We start from the raw sequence: 6000 nt of genomic DNA on the forward strand, positions 1-6000 counted from the left end.
TATATCCTGCTTCTAGGAACCACAGGTGTAGTGATTTCTTATAACACATGCTGGTAAATAGGATGCGAAAATCATGGAAGCTACAAAATGCCCAATAATGGCAAAAAGAAACCAATTCCCCTTAGTCTGCCTTCACCAATCAGGGATCCACATAAAAAAAAGAGTTACCATCCTTTCTCCAAAAATTTCCCAGCATTGCCTCAGAGACCCCAGGTTTTTATATTACAAAAAGAATCAGAACCCTGTGTGACCTGTTCCCTTAAGCCATGTGTATCGCTGGGCCATGTGTGAGCCACCTTTAGTAAACTTAATTTTATCACCTGTCACATTTTTCAACCTTTGAAAAATTACTCAATACCAGGATTAATATATGATATAATCTCCAAGCGGTTAGCCAGCTCTGCGCTCCTATTATTCCAAAATGATGCTGGATGTGCACCTGAGGATGGTGTGGCTTCTAGGCAACCATAGCCCTTAGTCTGTACAGGGAATGAACACAAGGACAAATCTACTTTTGAACATTGGACTGATAGATAGTCTATGCCACACCTGAAAACATGTCTCATGGACCTCTGTGCAACAGACAACTTATTAATTTCACCTTTTCAAAACTCCTATTCATCATTTCTAGCAAGTCAACAGCCTTCTCCCAAGACCTTGCTTTAATTCTGAAGGCAGCTGATACAGCATTCTGGAGTCCTTCAAGGGCCAAAGGTTCTCAGAACTCTGTTGCTGCTTCATACTTTTAGTCTTTGTGGAACCTGAAGAGAGGAATACATGCACTCCAGAGGTATGTTACAAGAAAGAGATCGGCCTCAAAATCAGGTGTGTGGACATGTAAATCAGTACCCGTAAGGGAAAAAAAAAATTGTTGAAATATATAGCCCCCCCCAAAAATGCAAAGACTTCTTTCCAGGCCATTTCTTTGAGGGGGGGGGAGAGAGGAATGGAGGTAGGGGAGAAGGAGAAAACAAACTTTGTCCTTTTGGCTGGAAAGTGGATAAAGGAACTATGACACCTATCAGCATCAATTCTGAAATACAAAGTTTGCTTCAATATATTCCAGAATGAGAAAGAGGCTTCCCATAAAGTCCCAGCTTCCTTGAATGTACCAGAAATATAGTGGCTCATTTTGCAACTCCACACTAAAGGCCGGACTGTATTAAGTTTGGGATAAGTCAGCTTTTCACTTTCCCAACAATTCGTGTGTGTCTTGTGTAGGTTTCTCTTTTGGAATTTTAACATCAGTAATTCTTATCCAAGACTCCTAAGTCAACTGGTCTCTGAAAATCATTTTCTTTATTCATACAAGGAAACAAAGTCCTGAACATACATTTGAGGATGGTATTCAATTATAGCAATCTGACCTACCTTCTATGGCTTCATACAATCATCGACTGCATTATTTTTTAAAAAACCTCAAATAGTTTTGTGCTCACCGACTCTTACTTTTTGAAATGGCGATTTACAAATAGTAAACCTATTGTAACACATGCAACACTATACATTTTTCTTAGGGAGGAAAAAAGATGCATTTCTTTTCTCTCCCAATTTTTTTCTTTTTTTTTTTTTTTTAATTTGATTTTATTGTGGTAAAAACACTTCACCCTCTTAATAAATTCTTTTTTTGCCTAACATATTTGGGATTTGACTTAGAGCATATTTGCTACCTTAAAGCAAAATGTGACAAGCATTAAATATTGAGTCCCTCATTAATAAATACAGACTGGATAAAGGTATTATAGAAAGCCACTAAGTTTTTCCTGCACAAAGGAGACATACATTATCATCGCTACCACACACCTTCACCAAACAACAATAGATCTCCTTCGAGAAACATCATTTTCAAAAGGAGCAGGTAAATATTATTATATACTACACTAAGGCAACAATAACTGATTATGGTAAATTTAGTGGAAACATTAAAATAATGGCAGGAGAAGAAAATTTATTCTGCAGGAACACTGTGTGAACTTATTGGAAATAATCAGTCGCTCAGTATGAATTAAATGAGTGTGAGTAAATGCAGCTGGGCGGGGGGACAGGAATAGAGGGAGGTTGAAAGAGAAAGCCTGGCACACACGAGCTGGAATCTACAAGCTTCCCTCTGCCCAGGCTGGTAGGAAAATCTGCAAAGATGCAAACAATCCTTGGGTGTTCAGTTAGCAGTAAGTAAATTGCTGTGGGAGCTGAGGGCGGGCATCCTTCAGCAAGCAATTCCTCTCTGTCTTTCATTCTGTTTGTCTGTGTTAAATTCCCCCTCTGCCCTCATCCATTCTCACATCCAGTTCCCTGCTTTGTCCATCCATCAATCCCCTCACTTTGTCAGTGCTGACTTCATCGGCGCTCGCTCGCCATCACGGTGCAGCCATCCTGAGGCCACGGGGGAGCCCCCCCCTGCTGCCTCCCCGCTTCCTGATCTGCTGACGGAGGGCCCCAGCGGCAGCCTGTCGTTTTCTATTGCCAGGCCAGCAAAAAACACTAATACTCAACCTGATTCCTATCGTCCTGCTTTTCACCTTTTCTATTGAGGGAAATGGAAGCGAGGAAGACACAAGGAGAGAGAAACGGTGGGGAGGAAAGAGATGGGGTGATGGGGGTGGGGGGCGGTGGATAATGGAGAGAGAGATGTTTGCTGAATTTTCTAGAACAATTTGCACACCAGTCAGGTGGAGGCTCAATCCAGCTTCCTGTACTGTACATCAATAGAAATCACAGGGAGAAAATGTAGCACTAATTAAGGGCTGATAAGCTGTAGTCAGGTGCAGTTTAGGGGCAAAAAACCCTGCAGAGTCCCAGGCCTGTGCAGCCACCACTCCGCACAGTGGTTTCATCGCCAGCTTAGGATGGGAATTTTACAGCACTCTGTTTTTTTTAAAAATGGTCTTACCTTCACAGTCAAACAGATAGGCTTGGAAAAAATATTAGATGATCGTTTTTATTCAAAAGATCATTTGCGAAACATTTCATGGGTGGTGGGGAGGAAGAAACTTACTCAAGAGGAAAATAGTTACCTAGCAACAAAACTCTTTTAAAACACTCTTCAGTGTACTGCCTGATTGTGTGCTCTTAATTCAAAGGTGTATAATTCGGAGCACCTGCCAAATTAGTAAAATACTTCTTCCCTGAATTCTAAATTCGTTGTTCTTCCCCCCAAACAGAGCAAACTTCACAATCAGCCATAATCGGGATGATGATTTAAAAAAAACAAAAAAAAAAAAACTTTTTAATGCTACACATTTCTTTAAATATTCCTCCGAGTGGGAAACAAAATTTCACTTGAAATCTGAGCAGTAAAAAGTACTTAGTAAAAAAAAAAAAAAAAAAAAAAAAAAAAAAAAAAAGTACTTAGTAAAAACTAATTTTATTCACTATGCTTAAAATGACTTTACAGTAAAGGACCGCAATGGGGTAGGTTTTTCTGTATAGGGTTATAAACAGTGAATTCTAACTGGTGGTAGTCATAACTGGCATTTGGGAGGTCTTGCTACCTACAAGGTGTATTATTTAATCCTTGCAACAATCCATTCTCCAGGGACTAGTACCTGCCTTTCTGGAACTGAGAAAGGTGAGGCCCAGCAATTCAATAACTTTCCCCAAATCCTACCACTGCTAAGAAAGGGCATCAGAACTTACAAGCAGCTGTTAGAATTCCAACTCTTTGTCCAGCAGCTGGGCACATCATGGCACCTAGCCCCAAAGCTGCTTTCTAATTAAAGAAAAAAAAAAGCCTGAAAGATCCCCTGGGATTATAACGACTAAACCGAACCAGTTTCTGTAACCAAAGTGCAACCACAAAATACTGAGATTGACATTCTAATATATCATCCCAAATTCTTACTTAGGGAGACTCTTCACTTTTTTATTGAAGGAAACAGGCTGCCTCTGCAAACAAACCAAGAGAAGTTTCCAGAAGGTGCCGAGAAATGACAGTGACTTAGGAATAAATGTGCTGCTTTGCAAGGCAATGACTTTGAAGAGCCAAGCACCCACTTGGATGTTCAAGTTTTGTTGCATTTGTTAGGAAATCAATCACAGTACCCTGTGGTCCCACCCCGTATCACTGAGGATTTGGGAGGCGAACCGTAAATTACTACCCGGGGCAGGTAAAACCAAAGCATGAAGAGAAAAGAGGAGCACCGGCGAGGCTGCAAGACCTCCCTACGTTTCCACCTCACTCTGCACCGTCACCACACATCTAATCTAGAAACTTCACCCACAGCTCCTTCATTCCTTTTCTCAAACCCACATGCCCAGATGGGCTTTGGCTGTGACAGAAGAGACCAGGGGAAGGGAAAAAAAGGCAGCAGCAGAAAGTCTCCTCTGCGGTGCTACTATACACATCAGACATCTCTAATTAGACAGCAACAAAATTTTATTAATAGGATGGACATTATAGAATGAGCTTGTTATAAATGGGCCCTGTCAGGGCCTTATTCAGCTACCAAATGAGTATTCTCAGTTCAGTGCTCTCATCTGAGGCATCACGCCTAGTGCTGGATAACAAATGATTGCTATTAACCGTATTGTTAGTAATGATGGCTGAAAACAAACAAAAACCCATAAATAACAGTCTACAGAAAAATTAACCCATAAACTTGATAGATATCCAGCTGAGAAATAATAAATGACACTTTGGGGCCTGCTGGGAGAAGCTAGTGGTTTTTGTTTTCCTCTCTGTCATTAACACATTTTCTGTGCTAAAAATTAGATTCTGATATATAATTATCAACACTTCCAGATATTAATTCTGCTATTGCTCCCTCGGTTTCTCTTCTGGCTGGGCTATAATGTTATTCACAGATTACTCTGAGAAAACACATCGAACACTTAACAGAACAGGTCAAAGTGACAAGCAGCTTCTGCTGACAACACCAACCTGCACCGTGTTTGTTTGTTTGTTTGTTTGTTTTAACAGGGACACAAAACAAATTCCTCATATTAATTAACTAGGGTTCCCTTCCAGCCACAACAGGCCTGTACAACGCTATCTGGGCTAAGCAAATTCCCGGCTTCTCTAATGAAGGTGGCCAAGGGAAGCGAGGAGTGACAAAATTACCTTGCATTTATGGCATTCAAATCCACGTTCATTAATGTCTTTCAGAGAGGAGGCAGGGTTCAAAACAAATTCCCAACTGTCGAGCCTCTCTCACCTTGAGCCCCTTCCTCCTAAAGGGCCGCGTGGAAGGGCAAGGACACACACACACACACACGCAGTTAAGCATGTGAGCAAGAGACCTTTCTCGAAAGGAGCCGGAATTTCAGCCCCAGAACCCGAATCAGCACTGTCACTGAAAAGGACTAAACTTCCCAAACGTCATGACTTCTGCACACTTACCTGACCTTGACCGGAATACTACCTCACCTGTCAATGGCTTATATTTGTCACCAAGAAAAGTGAAATTCACCAGGCTCTTCCATGGACCGACCCATATCCTATGAGCAGACAGACACGCGCACACGCACACATACACACCCCTCATATTCTCACGCACACATCCCCTCATCACCAGTACTGACATTATCAATTCAATCTACCCTATGAATTTCTTCTACTGCTACCTCTATGAAATTTTAATTTCAAGGAAAATAACTGGGGTAAACTTTATTTTTTAACCAAAAAATTAAGGTGTCCAATTTAGAGAATGCATATATAATTGTTAAGTTTGGTTAAAAATAAGATGATGAAATTTGAGATGAAATACTCAAAGCACAGGGTAGGAGGGGTGGGTGGAATCCATGCAAACAGGACAATGCAAATAGGTGAATACATCAGCAGATATATGATCCATTTCCTAAGCTTGCCCTTCTACCAGGGAAAAAGAGGCAGCAACTTCCTATTCTTAAGCAAATGCCTTCAACTACAAGTTCTTTTGCCAGTTAGGGCAACTGAACGTAAAAACAAGAAAATTCTTAAAAATTAGGCCATATGGCCGAGCCTCTGAAACACAAAAACAAAAATGGAGGCGGGGTGGGGGGGGCGGCGACGGGGGGGGGGGG

Source organism: Lipotes vexillifer, unplaced genomic scaffold, assembly GCF_000442215.2.
Source record: "Lipotes vexillifer unplaced genomic scaffold, Lipotes_vexillifer_v1.1 scaffold865, whole genome shotgun sequence".
NCBI classification, from domain to species: domain Eukaryota; kingdom Metazoa; phylum Chordata; class Mammalia; order Artiodactyla; family Lipotidae; genus Lipotes; species Lipotes vexillifer.